Source organism: Microtus ochrogaster, chromosome 6, assembly GCF_000317375.1.
Source record: "Microtus ochrogaster isolate Prairie Vole_2 chromosome 6, MicOch1.0, whole genome shotgun sequence".
Classification (NCBI taxonomy): Eukaryota; Metazoa; Chordata; class Mammalia; order Rodentia; family Cricetidae; genus Microtus; species Microtus ochrogaster.
The window spans coordinates 61,989,033-62,006,133 of NC_022013.1; the positions used below are offsets into that span (position 1 = coordinate 61,989,033).

The following is a 17,101-nucleotide window of genomic DNA, read 5'->3' on the forward strand; positions in this document are numbered from 1 at the left end:
CACACACACACACACACTAATCGTACCTTTGAATTTTTTACACTTAGAACAAAAAGAGAGCCATCACTGATCGTAGACAGTGGCAGCTAAGCCGGGCTATACAGCAGATAGTGTGCTATATATATATAAATGGATATCTATAAAAATGGAGGTCATGCTCATATGATGAATTATATCATATGATGAATTATATCGATGCATCACAAATAACATATGAGAGTCATGGAAGCCAAAGTACAACCCAGGGAACAATTGGGCCTGCAAGAAGAGCACTCTTGTTATCCTGAGAATTACTCCCATGATGAGCTACAAGTCACGGCTCAGCAATCAGAGGTTCTCCCCAAGACTCCATGGAGATCACACATGCTACAGGTATGGAAGAGAAGAAGATGTCCTCTCACTAACACGAGAAGAGTTTCTAACCGAAGGACTCGGGCAAGTTCCCCATAAGTCAAGGTCCACACTAAACACTACACCTCCTCCTGGAGAGGAAAGCGGAGAGAAGGAAACAGGAAAAAGAAAAGAGAAAGTTATAAGGAGGGAATAAAGAAAAAGGAGCATGGGTGAGAGGAATGGAAAAGAGGGAGGAGGAAAAGAAGAAAAGGAGGGAGGGAGGGAAGGGGAAGGACAGAGAGAGGAAGGGAGGAGAGGAGGAGGGGAGGAGACGGGGATGATAGAGAGAGGGGAAGAGAAGGGGAAGGGAGGGAGAGAGGGGGGAAGCCAGAGGGAGGGAGGGAAGAAGGAAGAAAGAGAGGTAGAGGAAGGGAGAGAAGGGGGAAGAGAAAGGAGGAGAGGGGGAGAGGGGGAAGGGGAGGGAGGGAGGGAGGGAGGGAGGGAAGGAGGGAGGGAGGGAGAAGAAAGTTTACTACTTTTGCTGCCTACACAACAAAATCTAAATAAGAGTTTAGATTTTGATAAGAGTTGGTCCGCCTCTACTTCCTAGCCTCTGCCTACCCAGAAACAGTCTCAGAAGACGCTATTAAAGGAAGACATAGGCCAGAAAGCAGAATGTACATCTTAGACTAAGCAAATGGACTGGAGAAAGCAGAACAAGTATCATACGATTCTACTCATATGAAGTACCAGGAATGTTCAAATCCACAGTGTGTGTGCATATATATATACAAAGATTTGCAGTTACCAGGGGCTGAAGGGGAAGAAAAGAATAGGGAGTTAGAGTTATTACTAAAAGGCTATAAATTTTCCATGGAGTGATTAAAACTAGAAAACTGGTGGCAAATTTTGTACAATTATAATTATATCGTTATAATTATATGAATAACACTATTAAATAGCACAGTTAACATTTTTAAATAACACATTTGTAAAAATGCATAGTGTACACCAAAACCCATTAAGACGTACAATTTGAACAGCTGAGTTGTATTACATGTAAATTATAACTCAGCAAAAGTGTTAAAAAAAAATATGGGCAACACGTACATAAAATATTGGCGAGAGAAAGACAGGGAATGCAAACACCCAACCACCAAGCAGATGAACCGTGGGGGCAAGGCATGCATCCATTCTCCTTGGTAAGCTTTTCCAGTCTTCCCCAAATTCTTCTAATGAACTTTATGATACTGTCTTTGTAGACATAATCGGTACAGGGAGGTGGGCACTGGCTGTACCTGGGTGATCCTCAGCTGCTGCAGTCTGAGTCCCTATGGGGCTGTGGTTTAAGGACCCAAATGAGATTAATGATGAAGCCAGGAACTCTGGAGGAAGACTGCTGGGATTCCTGCACTCAGAGTGCTTCTCAGGACCAAATTACTCATCCTTATGTCCACCCGCTGCCACTGCTAGTAGATGTGCTGCGCTGGATCAGTCTGATCTTGGAAGCTCATCTGCATCTGGAGCCTCCAGCTTTGACTTCTTGCCAGCCTTGTCCATCAAGAAGTCAGTTTCTGGGTTGAACGTAAGAGTTTCCACAATGGCCAGGACTGTGACAATCTCTGCGGATGTGACAATGGCATGGGTCTCAGAATTCACATCACTGCAGCCTGTAAAGTTCCTATTGTAGGAGGTAACGATTGTATTCTCTTCCCCCTTATTAATGTCTTGTCTGTACCACTGGCTGATAGACGAGCCACAGGCATTGATCAAGACGATACCACCCACATCCCTCAGAATCTGTGAACAGCCATCCTGCTCAATGGTGGTGTGGATCTGTTCAGAGCCTGGTGTGATGGTGAACTGGGATTTGTACTTATGTCCATGGGCCAGTGCTTGCTAGCCACAGCTGCTGACCATCCCAAGTTCCCAGAGCTTAAATTGGCACAACTGCCAATCAAACCCACTCTGATGTCACAGACGGCAGCTTCCTTCTCTGCCACATGCCCACTTCTACCACTGGGTAAGCCAAGTTGGGGATAAGGGCCCATCAATATGCGGCTTTAGCTCATTGAGGTTAATTTCAATCACTTGGTCATACTGGCAGTCAGGGTCTGACACTAAGTGATCTTCAAATTGTTCAGCTAGATTGGCATTGTCTGTTTGTCCAGACAGTCTTGCTCAGTACTTCTACTTCCTCTGGTTGGATGGGAACACTGATGTAGCCCCAATTTCTACACCCTTACTGCACATTGTTGCTATGCCAGTACAGGAGGTGAAGCCAACACCAGGCCATGGTAGTCTACAACAGCACCTGGGCCACCTTTCATTATGAGATATCTGCCACTTTCAGGATCACACCAACCAGAAAGGGAGCCCATCAGCTTCACACCAATCACCCTGGACACTTCAGCTCCCAGAGGATCCCAGCCATGACATTCACGGCATCAGCACCCCTCCTCCAATGCACCCCCTCCCCAGGCCACCACCATTAGGGGTGTGGAAGTCAGTGCCAATCAGAAGAACTCCAGGGTGATCTGGTGAATTATTCTAGATCCAGGCCTCCAGAAGCCCATGCCATACTTGGCACCTGCAGTTGTCAGGAAACGATACACTTCTTGATTTCTTGGCCTAATGCAGGTCTTTCTCACTGACAAGCTGGGCCTCAATCGGATAATCACAGTGGATGTTTGATGGCACGGCCACCTTGGGCAGTCCACTGCTAATGAATTGTAGCAGAGCCATCTGGGCTATTTGATCCTCAGTGACCACCTGCTCGGGCCATAGATACAGTACATCTTTCCTTGTTCAATCTCCTGGTTGGCTGGGTCATCCAGGCATCTATACGCAATCTTCTCTGAGAATCGGAGGTTGGTTCAGCCCTTTGTAGACAATGTTAATGTTCTTCTCTATCAAATAACAATGGATGTACTCACTGGGCTCAAAGTGGCTCACAGGCACCTTGGCCCGCTGGCAATGGACAGAGGCCACAGTACTGTCAAACACCCAGGGCCTTCTGTAGCCAGATCCCCAGTAGACTGTAAGGTGCCGTTATGTGCACTGACAAAGATGAAGTTACATCACTTTTAATATTTTTAATGGTTAAAAAAAAGAATATTTTATGACACGGAAATTATTTAACTCAAATTCCAAGGTTAATAATAAAGTTTTATTGGAACACAGCTACACCTATTCACTTGCATGTACCTATATCTATTTTTATGTAGTCACTTACAAAAAAAAAATCATTGCTGATCCTCTGCTAGGGGATAAAATCAAAACACAGTATTTGTTAGCTAGGGTTAATCCATGGTATGTGTACACCCCCAATTAATTAGGCCTTCACTGATATTTATTGAGGGACTAAAACCAACATTTCTGGCCCACTCTCCATAGCAACCTGCCGGGAAAGCCAGGCCACAACCTCTATAGTCACTGTTCTGGGAAGTCAAGATTGGGTCAGTGACTGAGCACTTCCTCATTAGTGCCTCTGCTTCCAAACAAAGATTCTGTTCTCCCCCAGACCAATCATGTAAGACCACTCACTTCTAGTGAGCTCACCTCCTTCTGCATGACAGTGACCACCAATCAGAGAGTGAACCTGAAACCTTCTTATGAGTGCAGTTTTCCTTCTGCTCTGCCCGCTCGAGCCTATGCCAAATGCCGGAGATGTTGGTAGGAGCTCTTGCTGCAGCACATCCTTGATAAACACCATCTGCTCGCTTTCCTTTGGGTAGTCTTTGTTTCCTTTCAGTTGACCTGGAAATGTCTTGGTCCCTAGAGATATGGTCTGCACCATCTGTTGCTATGGACTCAGCTAGAAACTGCATGTAGTACCCAAAGAGGTCCCTTGTGCTTTGCTGTCACAGAGCGCCAAGTCTGCGTGCAATGCTAAAGAGTGTGTGGGTGACTTCTACTCTTACACTGAGTTCCTGGATGTAGATTCTTTATTTCCTAGAACTGGGCTTGGAGAAATTAGTCAATCCCTTTCCATGCTTCTGTCTGCTTTTGTCCTGTGTTGTGTTATCTCTAAGTATTGTTTCCCATAAAGAGAACCACGAGGTACATTCCCTGTGTTGGTTGAACGTGTTATTTAATCCAGAATCACAGTCTGGGAGTTTTATAGTTCTCAGCAAATTTGTGCTCACATGGGGAAACTTTATGTGGGTCATAAAAAAAAGAAAAAAGAATGTTCTCTTCCTTCCCTCTTCTACATTTACCCTGAGAACTGGCTCTAGACCAGAGAGGGCAAGGCTCCTGGTTTCCTGTAGGAGGGCCAGAGCCTGTCGGGCTGCGCTTTGCAGAGACCAGGCAGAGGTTGGGAGGTGTGAGACACAGGACACAGAATGCACATACATCACTTTCACCAGACACGGCCACCAGACATGCATGGGTTACTTAAGTCTGACCCTTCTCTTCCTCTAAAAGAAAAGGAAAAAAGGAAATACTCCTTCTTTCCCGTCCTTCCATCAGAACCCCACTTCACAGACCTATCCCACATAAGTTTCCCAAAACCATCTTCCGGAGACACTCTAGAAAGTCCCTGGTTGTAAGAAAATTGTTTATTTGCACTTTGGTGGGGCCGAGGGGAGGAATACAGTCTCTCGGGCCTAATCTTATTCACATGGAGAGGCCTCCAAACAAAATTCTGATCTAAAATTGCTTTCCTAAAAAATAATTTGGCCCACTCTCTCTCCTCCAGCCCGGCAAGATGCCCAAGGAAAAGAAGGCCAAGGGGAAGAAGGTGGCCCCGGCCCCCGCCATCGTGAAGAAACAGGAGGCGAAGAAGGTGGTGAATCCTTTGTTTGAGAAGAGGCCTAAGAACTTCGGCATTGGGCAGGACATCCAGCCCAAGCGAGATCTCACGTGCTTCGTCAAATGGCCCCGCTACATCAGGCTGCAGCGGCAGAGGGTCATCCTCTATAAGCGGCTCAAAGTTCCTCCTGCCATTAACCAGTTTACCCAGGCCCTGGACCGGCAAACAGCTACCCAGTTGCTTAAACTTGCCCACAAGTACAGGCCAGAGACCAAGCAGGAAAAGAAGCAGAGGCTGCTGGCCTGTGCCGAGAAGAAAGCTGCCGGCAAAGGGGATGTCCCGACTAAGAGACCAGCTGTCCTTCAAGCGGGCGTCAATACAGTCACCACTTTGGTAGAGAACAAGAAGGCTCAGCTGGTGGTGATTGCCCACGACGTAGACCCCATTGAGCTGGTGGTCTTCCTGCCTGCTCTGTGTCGCAAGATGGGGGTCCCCTATTGCATCATCAAGGGAAAGGCCAGGCTGGGGCGGCTGGTCCATATAAGACGTGCACCACTGTTGCCTTCACACAGGTTAACTCGGAAGACAAGGGTGCTCTGGCCAAGCTGGTGGAAGCTATTAGGACCAATTACAACGACAGATATGACGAGATCCGCCGCCACTGGGGAGGCAACGTCCTGGGTCCTAAATCTGTGGCTCAAATTGCCAAGCTGAAAAAGGCAAAGGCCAAAGAACTCGCCACTAAACTGGGTTAAATGTACTGCTGAGTTTTCTGTACATAACTATAATTATAAAACTTCAAAAAAAAATAATTTGGCTCAATCTAAGGAAAAATTTGAGAATCTTAACATAAGCTGATTTCTCCAGGAAACCCTCCTCTTCCTTTTCCTACTGCTGCTTCAGTGTGTTCTGCTCTCTCCGCCCTCCTTACCCTCTCGTCTCCCTGTGCACTTCTACCCAGTCTATCTCCCTCCGTTTCCATTGACATTTCCACACCTCAAAAATGCCAGCTGCTATTCAAAGATCCATCCCTCTGCCTTAGGGTTTCTATCGCTGGGACAAATCACCATGGCCAAAAGCAACCTGGAGGCAAAGTGGTCTCTTTCACTTTACAGCTATTATTAAGTCCATCACTGAGAAGGCAGGAACTGTGGCAGCAACGTGGAAAAGGGGGCAGAGGTCGCAGAGGTGCTGCTGCCTAGATTGTTCCCCATGGCTCGCTCGGCCTGCGGTCTAGACCATCCAGGTGCACCTGCACGGGGTGCCACCACACGCCATGGGCTGGGTCCTCCCACATCAATTATTAATCAGGGAAATGACCTACAGGCTTTTCCACAGGCCAATCGGGTGGGAGGGCATTTTCTTGATTAATCTGTACAAATGACCCTAGCTACTCTCAAGTAAACAAACAAAAAACAAAACAAAAACCTAACCCGGACACCAACCATGAGCCAGATATTCAGCAAACTATAGAATTTAAACCTTAGACTTTAGTTGCGTGCAAAGCTATAATTAAGGACTTCCTAAATCCAGACAAGACTTCTATTTCTAGAAGAATTTAAGAGTTATTTTGAGTGCACATGACCTGGGTTACCAGACTTTATCAACTTAAACACATGTTAGATGTAATGTAAATCTTCAACAGTTCTATTCCTCAAAAGTATCTATAAGATCTGTGTTTCTATAATAAATGAGGGTTAAAAAGAGAAAATCCTAAAAGTATGATAAACCATTCTAAAATCCATACCCAAACATCTCTGATAAATGTAGATCAGACCACAAAAATCATATATTTGGTAAAAAGTAAAACTTTAAGATCGTTCTAGTATAAACTAGAAAACAACCTTTTCATGCTTTTTTTTTAAAAAAAATGTTACTACATTGTGTGTGCATGAATGTACATGCGTGTGGCACACACGTGCATCTGCAAGCATGAGTGCACACAGGCACATGGCACGGCAAGGAGCTGATGATCAGTGCACAGCATGCAAGAGTGGATTTTCTCCCTCCCCGTAGATTTCAAGGATTGAATACAGGTCATCTAGCTTAGCAGCAGACACCTTTATCCAATGAGCCATGGAAAACAACTTGTAACATTAAGAAAAAGATACTAAGTTAATAGTGAGCCCTTTCACCTTATCCAAAGATATTCCCACAAGTGCTCACAGGCACACAGTCTGCTCTCCCAGGTACATACCAGCCATCCTCCTAAGAATGGCTATGTGGAAGGCCCAGAGAGAGGTTCAAGGATTTCATCTCAAACCCTATATTCTACTGCTGCAGACATATATAGTAAACTATTACAAGGGACTCGATACCATACGCAGCTCTCCTCGCATAACTTAAACAGCCTCTAAACTGGGTGTACCAACACATACCTGCAATCCCAGCACTTGGAAGGTTGAAGGAGGAGAATTGCTATGAGTTCAAGGAAATGGGGCTATGTAGCAAGTATCAGGCCAGCAAGAATACTGCATGAACTTTTACTGCAGCAATGTTGTCAGGAAAGACTGTTCATTTATTTCCCGGTCACCCGGACAGGAATAATCACACAGAAACTATAGTAATTACAACACTGTTTGGCCAATAGCTTATGCCTATTTCTAGATAACTCTTATATCTTAAATTAACCCTTTTCTATTAACCTAGGTATCTTCATGAGGCTGTGGCCTACCGGTATCTTTCTCCTTCGGCAGCTACATTGTGTCTCTTTGACTCTGCCTACTTTCTATTTCTCTGTTCAGATTTCCTGCCAGACTTTACTCTATTAAGTCATTGGCAGAAACAGCTTCTTTCACAACCAATGGTAATAAAACATATTCATACCACACAGAGGGAAGTCCCACATCACAATATGAACTATGAAAACCAAAGCAATGATTTCACCCAAGTTTAGCTTGGTAACATAATGAGTTCAATGGGCTTACTTATAGGAGCATAGTAAGGAGCTACTTATGAGTGTGGGTGACATGGCTTTTGTGGCCAAGAAGCTTGATCCTGTTGACCTCAGACTAACATTCCATGAAATTTAGGAATGATATTCCAAGACACATAGAGACTTGTTCTATGAAGTGCTATGGCCGAACGTGAGATCCAAAATGAGAGCATCCTTGATCAGCTGGGAAATGATGAGGGCAATTCCAGTGATGATACTCCTGCAAATAGGTCTGTTCTTAGGAAACCTATCGCTGACTCTGGCAGAAGTTACTAATGACTCCCTCCACCCTAGAAGAGCTCCAGGTCCGTCTCAAGCCCTCAGCACAAGTGGACACATGCATTGCTTTCAGCTTCCTCTTGGCTGACCACAGTGGCAGGTCTGTTGTTCCCTGCCTGCAGGAAAGAATAAACACAGTCTTACAGAAACTCTTGGCTTTCTAGTTTATCCTCATGACCTGTGAAATTTGTTCCCTTGGCCTCAGCTAAGCAATTGATGCTTCCAGTTCTGAAGTTACTTACAAGGACTATTAATTATTCCCATTTTTGTCACTAAGGTCATGATTTTAGTCATTATGTTCTACCCAGGGTCTCAAGTGCTTACGCACAGCTACTCCCCATTAACAACTCCGTGGTGACATAATAATAAAAGGTCAAGAAGACCTTACAATACAGTCGAATCTGGAGACAAATGGATATAAGGTCTAAGAGGTAAAAGCAAGGCTATCTAGTTTTTCCCGGGTGATAAAAAGAGAGAAGCACATGCATGAAGACAAAAAGGAACAATGTCAGACAGAACCCTGGCCTAAGACCCCTGTGCAACCAGCTATGAAAGTCAGGATTTGGTTAGTAACTGACCAAATTTTTCCCTATTTTTTTTTTCTGTCTGTACTTCCAACTTCCAATCAGGACCAACCAAAGAAAGCCAAATATTCATCCCAAACTAATTACAAGATAGGTTTCATTTTCAGTTAGCTCTGCAGGCTTCCTCCATGGAGTCAAGGTACAAGCCCCCTTTTGTCACCAAGAGGCTTTCTCACTCCACAACAAACCCTGGGAATCTCTGTCAAACACAATTCAGTGATCACACTCATATGTACACATAAATAAACACACATGTAAAAACAGTAGGGTCATGTTCAAAAGTCTAAAAGTTCCGACAGCCAAATGAAAAGGCCCACTCTCGGTAAGACAGAACAGTCTCACCTACCTCCCAAAGGCTCAGGTTCAGCTGCTTACGCTAACCCTCTTCCCACAGAGGCAGATCTGCTGTTCTTAGAACGCTTGTCAAACCAGGAGCTGACCCACCTGATAGGCCACGGTGGGACGACCAACGGGTCACCAGCGTACAAAGAAGTCATTAATCCCAGAACCACCGTCCAGCCAGGCGTGTCCAGCCAAAGGAAATGTCACCCCAACCTGACACACAAAAGTACACTTTGCGATGCATGCCACACCTAGAGAAAGTCGAGGTAGGAAGAAGCTCTCTCTGGGCCCCAGGAATGAGTTCACACCAATTCCCGACACAGCTGTTAGGTCCTTCCCATGGATTTTCCAATTAATTCTCATAGCAGCCTGAAGATGCAAGTACTACTAATGAACCCATGGTGTGGATGAGGAAGCCAGAACTAAGAGAATTCAAGTTCTTGGGTTTCTTACACAAGACATGAGCCTCTGCCGTGGGAATCTGTATATCCAAAGGGCTTCAACAAGATGCTCCAAATGAGAGGCAGATAAACAAAATCCTTTGAGTGGGGAAGGGAGTGGCCGGCCCGGGAAACGAGCTGAAGAGTTGTGTGGTAAGATGTTCCATGCTGTCAAGTTCTAAGAACTGTGTAAGTTACGGGGTACACCATGGCTCCAAAATTATGGGTGAAGGCCATAATATGCTCACATCTCCCACTAGGGGCAGTATGTCTAAATTAAGTTAATTAACATTAGTGACATGAAGTAAGATTGCAAACCCTAACTAATAGCATCGTAACAATGCATCATTGAACACTAACAACCTCACACTAACTCCAGACACAACTACCAAGTTTGCCACATCTTTTCTCATGTAGTATTCACAACAGACCAGGAAACTAAAGCTAAGAGATCTGGGGAAGGGTGCCTAGAGACCAACATTATCGGTCAGACTTTGTAACTGGGCTAGTACTACATCCACATTTTACATACATCCTTACTTGACTAACCACACATGTAAACAGCTCAAGCATGACAGCCTGCGATGAAGAATAGCAATTACTCATCATTATTTAGGAACCGAAAATTAAATCTTAGTATCTGCTCAGTCCATTATCAATAATGTCAGTTCCAGTTAGAGTCATGTATTGTGCTTTGATAAATACAGGACATAAATTCTTCTTCATGTCTCAATTAATTGTAGTTTTTACATTAACCTGGCATGAGCAGTTGTCTCCCAAATTATTCAAAATAATCAGTAATTTCATATAATAGTCTATTTTCATATCAAGCCGGCATTTCACCAGCATTTTACAGCCTAATGGTTATTACATTTTAGTCAATGATCCCATAAAATTACACGAAAGTCAGGCTAAAATTAGTGGAAATATCTAGACATCAAACTAACATTTGAAGGTCTTTTAAGAACTAGGTTCAGTAACTTGCAGTTTGAATATATAGTCAACTTCTATCAACTAACAGATAAAAAAAAATGTAAATAGCACATGGAAATCCCATGAAATCCAAATGACCATAATCTTATTTAGTTCCCTCAGGGTTGGGATGCATAATTTCTTGCATTTGAGTATAGGTTCTAATATCAAAGGACCTAAGCAGGGGTTGGGCACTGGAGCAAGTTTAAGAGATCCAGCAGGAGGAAAAGGTTGGCAGTAGTTAGAGGAGAAGGGGAAATTTTTATTCAGTCTATGGCTTTACACACTCCTTCAAAAAACTGTCTTGAACATCACTTTTGGACCACGATACAGGCCTTGCAAACACAGCAGTGAGGAAGACAGACATGGCTCCAGTTGTGGACAGGCTTACAGGTTGGCCAGTGGAAGAAACACAACGAAGAAATGCTAGTCTTACAGGAGTCTCAGTAGGGAGACATCCACTGCAGGTGCTACCTAAGGCAGCTTTTAGAACAGGTTTGCAAAGACCTCTACCCCATGTTATGCACACCGTATGGAACCCTCTCCCCTTCAGCATGGGCTAAATCTAGTGACTTGCTTCTGTTGAGCAACTGTTAGTGCATTATTAAAAACTCTGGCTTCTAGAATGCTTACACTCCCTTTCTCACTTGCTCTAAAGGAAGCTAGCCACCATGCTGAAAACTGGCCTAAATACAAGGACTAAAAGAAGTCTCTAGTTGACAGTCTAGGAGTAACTGAAGTTCTCGGTCCAAAAGCCCTCAAGGAACTGAATAACCTCAGGGCAAGGTTGGAAGATGTCACCATTCAAGTCTTCAGAAGACACTAGAGCTTTGGGTGGCATAACCATATGTTAGAGACACTGAGCTACAGGAACCAGACTCCTGACCCACAAAACATGAGACAGTAAGTATCATTTTTAAAGCACCTAAGTTCAGGAGAACATTCTTCTACAACATTACAGATAAAAGGAGTTGTTCAGAAAATGCCCACTTAATGCTCACAAGCTTCTCTGGCTTCTCACAAGGGAAACAGTTTGTAGAGCATTTACTAATAGACCTAGATGCTCTGATAACAGCAACACCAATGTGAGGCATGGTAATAACCCCTCCTAACAGGCAAAGCTGAACTGGTCCTAATTTTGCAACAGAACACACATCAATGGGATGAAAGAAAAAGACCATCTCTTGGCAATGTGTTCAAAATAGGACTGGAGAGCTGGCTCAGTGGTTAAGAGCACATACTGTGCTTCCAGAGGACCCATGTTTGATTCTCAGTGCCCACATGGTAGCTCACAACTACCTCCAACTCCAGCTCCAGGTGATCTGATATCCCTGACCTCCCACACACACACCACACACACACACACAAACACACACACACACACACACTTTTCTTTAAAGAAAGAAAGGATGTGGGACAGAGTAGAGCGATCTAATAGAGACAGATACAGTGAACACCAAAGTCAAAATGAACAAGAAGCTGTTTCTATAATTCAGCTCAGGAGGATCAGCTGGACTTACTTTCCCAAGGACAAATGCATCAATGGTTACAGTGGCTCTTCATACTCTCACATCAAATGTCTTAACATCTTGGACTCTAAGTGAACTTTTCACTGTAAATCTCTCCCATTAGAGTCCTGGGTCAATGTTTTCTGGCAATGTCAATCCAGTAACTGACATACTTACTGGATCATTATTAACTAGTATAATGGCTTTGCACAGTATGAACTCAATACATATGACAAGTCATTAATATATCTCAGCTTTTGTGACAGAATATGCACCAAAAAATGAAAGAGAAAAGAAAGCCTACAAACAGGGTCAATGAAAATCATCAGGTGGAGTATTCTAAAGCTTTAGGATTCTTTGGCGCATTTGCTAACACTTAGGCATGTCTTCACAATGTCTACAATGTAAAGCAAGAACTACCAGAGACTGTCCACTCCAAGAGAGATCGTGTAGGAGATACGCTATTTACTTTATAATTATAGAATCTTGAGAAGCCTGTCACAGGCTCCCAAGCTTAGTCTGATTTACAATAGATACCATCTCACTTATCAATCTGTAAACTTGAGAAATGAATTCTGAAGTGCCTTGTGGAAACTTTGAAGTACAAATTAAGAGATCAACACCTGCAGAGCAACAGTATGCAAAGTCTCAATCGACTTTTCTCTTTAAATAGAATTAATCACTTCACACATGAGAGCTCAAAAAAAATGGAAGAAAATATTGTATTAAAAAGCATCACAGGGGTTCTTTAACTTGTGCGGTAACATGAGCTCTAAGCAGACTTTAGAAAGCACCGGAGCATCCAAACAACAAAACAATACTGCACCCAAGGCAGTCAATCAAATGGAAGGAGATTTTGCAAGGTTGTGAGAACTCCACAAATCTATTGTGCTAGATCACAAAAGCGACAAAGAGTAACCACACCACAAAGCTCAATACTTCCATTGTAGGGACAGCAGCAGCTACCTGATTGAAGGTCTCCAAGGATAACTGCAGTTTTACAGAGAAACCACATTTCCTCCTTACAAGTCCAAGTTCCAAAGAGAGTACAAAGTCATGGGCATGCCATTTTTACTATTGTTTTTACCAACTTAGAATGTCTCTGTAATAGTTACTCCTGACTGTCAACATGGTGTGAGGCGGGGTCGCACAAGACACTCCTGAGCATAACTAGCAAAGCATTTCTGTTTAAGTGGGGGAGGGAAGCCCCCTCCGAAGGTGATGAGCATCATTTCATGGACGCTGAGCCTCAGGCTACAGAAAGAAGAGAATGCGAATTCATCTCCCTCTGCTTCTTCATACTCTTGGCCCCTGCCTTCTCCACCATGATCAATGCACTCCCACAAGCGAGCCAAAAGAAACCCTTCCTCAAATTGCATTGTAGGGAATTTTGTCCCAGCAATGGGCTAAAGTAACTAACAGAGTCAGCAAGCAAGCCCGACAAATCGGGCTCAAGGGACAGACTCCCACTCCTGCCTTGTTGAGAGTGAGCCAGAAACCGATCAGGGACAGTGATTAGGAGAGATGTACCTCCATTTGCAGAGCTTTGCTTCTTAGGTTAGGTTATCCTTGAGCAGTACAACAGAGATCTAATGCATGCCAAACAGGAAACTACATATCCTACCAGTCACATTTAAAAAGCAGAAAAACAGTATGTGTTCAAATTAGTTCCAATAATATGTTTTATTTAACCCACTACATCAAAAATAATTCATGTCAAGACAAGAGCAATATAAAAATTTCTGAGACATTTTATTATTTTTGTTGCAACAAATCTGCTAAATGTGGATGTCCTATTTAACCACATTTCAATTCGGAGAGCCCACATTTCCAAAGCTGAAGAGCTTCACGTGGTTGTGGCTACAGAACTGGGCAGAGCAGGGTGAGTGCAGGAAAGAGCTTCTGTGTTCTTGATTACTAACCAAAACAGCTTATCTCTCATGGATTTAAGCCAAAGCCAACTACATAACAATGTTTAAAAAGGAAAACAGCCCACAGCAACTTCTACTTACTTAGGAAATAATATGTACTTCTCAGTATTTATTATTGGGATGGATAGGCCAACATACACATACATTTCAGTGTCAACACTAAGCCAAGGGTTTCATGTAGCTCATTTCTTTTACGCTCACTGTAAGTCTATGAGAAATTGTATTAGTAATCTCCACGTCATGCCAAAAAAAAAAAAAGCTTAGAAAATCAATTAAGTTGCTTAAGGTCACACTTGAAGAAAGCAGTGTTGCATGGGTTTCAAGCCCAGCACTCTGACTCTAGAGTGTACACTGATTTAAGAACAGAAAAAAAAAGTCAAAGTCAAGGAATCTTGCTCAGATATGAGTATACATGAGAAAAGATAGAAAACAGTTGAAAGACTCAAAGTCTAATTTTGAGGTACAGAGATAAATTCGCCTACAAGTTAAAAAAGAGAAGGGGATGGGGAACAAAGGGAAATCCAAAACTTCAGTGAACAACAGATTCCTATCAGCAGTTGGTGATGAAGATGATGATGATAAAAAACTAATATTTCTGAATCTTCAATTTGGCCCATCTAATGTGCTAATTGATCCCTCAAATCCAACACAATTGACATCTGTGTCAAAGCAATGTTTGCGGAAGCTGTCCTGCACACCTCAGGATGCTTGGCGGCTAGCTAGCACCTGTGCACAAAGCCGCTAGCAGCTCTCCATTCACAGAAAGCACAGCAATAAACACCATCTCCATATGGCCATGACTGTGGCTCAGTGATACTTTGCTATGGTGCATGAGGCCCTGGGAAGAACCCCTAACATTGAAGGGGGAAAAAAAAGAGAGAACATAGAATGTCTTCCCAGACAGCAAAATCACCTCTAGCTGAAAACTCATATATGAATATTTCACAATTTTTGTAACAGTCTCAATGAGCAGCATTAAAATTGTCTTTACAGTTGCCATGTGGAGTTAAGAAAACTGAAAGTCTGGTTGGGCAGCACCAAGCACAGAGATCTGTGTGCTTTCCGGCTCCAGCCGGATGCCCCTAGCTAAGTTCACCTCCTGCCACAGCCATGATATACTTCCCCTTTCTGCTCATGTGTTTTTAGCTCAAAGCCACGTTTCCGTGGCTAATTGTCTTTTAGGGACGTAACGCTTACAGTCTGAGAATGCGCTTGTAGAGAACAAGACCTTGTGCTCTTAATACAAACAGCCACCTGTGTAATTAAAAGCAACACATATGTTTCATAAGGAATGAAGCTATCGATACAACACCTTTTCGATAAAGTGGGAAGTAACTACAAGTGAAACCTCAGATACAGCAAAACGTCCACCTGCTTCAAGTTATAGATTTGATCTTGAAATATTACACACACGGGAAACAGAAGCTAATGATTAAGTCCTATTTTTGTATGTGAAAATTACTTAGGATCTGTCTGTTAAACAATTCAGAATTATCTTGAGTGATAATTGACTGTGAAACTAGGCCAATTTACACCTACAATCCCTCTGAAACCACCCAAAATTGGAATAGCCATAAAAGAAAAACACTTCTATGAGTATCAGTTTCTTTGTCTGAGCCATCAGCTCCCAAGGTCGAAACCAGGGGAGGTGCATTTAACTAAACACTACTGACGCATAGGAAAGAACTTTCCAACTTGACTATGCAACAGAAGTCCTAGGACACTCACACTTGAAGCAGCCATTATTATAATGAATACATGCTAAACATTATTACATAAAAATGAGGGCTGTCTTCTAGCTACTCCTTGTCAATATTATTTAAAGTATCATATCATTTGTTTAACGTCCCTGTTCCATCCAATGAGGGAAGACACGCTGGTGCTCAATTTAACTTTTTAAAAAATGAATTGGATGATTGAGGCGAATAGACTCAGAAGCACATCTTCCTTAGTATTTCACTGTCTCAAAGAGGGAGGGAGAGAGGGAGGGAAGGAGGGAGGGAGGAAGGGAGGGACGGAGGGACGGAGGGGGACAGAAGAGAGAACGTCTGTCAGTTACTGTTGTTATTGTTATGTCAAAACACCTGCCAAAAGCAACTTAAAGAAGAAAGGCTTACTATGGATCCATTTGAGGATACAGTCCACAATGGTGGAGAAAGCATGATTGAAACAGCAGCTCTACAGAGGGGTCAAGGACACCAGGAGAACAGCTCCTAGAACCAACTAAGCAGGGCTCACAGGGGCTTAGGAGACTGCAGCAGCAATCATGGAGCCTGCATGGGTCTGAGCTAGGTCCTCTGCAGATATGTTATGGTTGTGTAGCTTGGTGCTTTTGTGGGACCCCTAACACTGGGAGTAGGGGAGTCACTGACTCTTTTGCCTGCTCTTGGGACCCTCTCCCTTCTACTGGGTTGCCTCACACAGCCTTGATAGAGGGTTTGTGCCTAGTCTTATTTAATTGTTATGCATGCTGAGCTGATATCCCTATGGGGTCTGTTCCGTGGGGTTGGAGGAGTGCAGAGAGGGGAAATTGCAGTAGGGATGCATTGTATGAGAGAAGAATAAATAAAAAAATTAAAAGAGAAAGTGGCTTTGTCTGTGCGGTCAGGAGCAAGAGGCAGCAGAGATGAGTGCATTTGCTGTTCTTGCAGAGGACCTGAGGACCCAGGTTCACTGCCCAGAACATCACAGAAAAAATAAATAATATATATTAGATATATTAAATATTATAATATATATCTTTTTCTTAAAAAAAATAAAAAAGCTTTAATTGTTAAGAATGGTCCATAAATATATACTTCTTAAAAGGTTTACTTTCTTTAGTTATATTTGTTACATTTATCTGGGTTTTCTATACTGTGAAGCCCCAAATTACTGGGTAGAAGAAAGTCAAAAAGACTAAATGTTTGACAACAGCAATAAATTTCCCACTGTCACTCTTGAAAATGTACCTGACCTGTAGTATCGCTTTGCTTTGCATAAGTTACCCTGCAACTTTTGTAAATATGTGTGAACATTTAT

The 17,101-nt window shown here is 43.2% G+C and overlaps 1 protein-coding gene and 1 pseudogene across 13 annotated transcripts in view; one reads left to right on the plus strand and one right to left on the minus strand.

Moving 5' to 3' along the window:
* Window positions 1-17,101, minus strand: part of Erc2 (ELKS/RAB6-interacting/CAST family member 2) — a 907,844-nt gene that overhangs the window by 809,181 nt on the left and 81,562 nt on the right. The gene's annotated exons all lie outside the window — the stretch shown is intronic.
* LOC106143814 lies at window positions 5,039-5,844 on the plus strand (annotated as a pseudogene).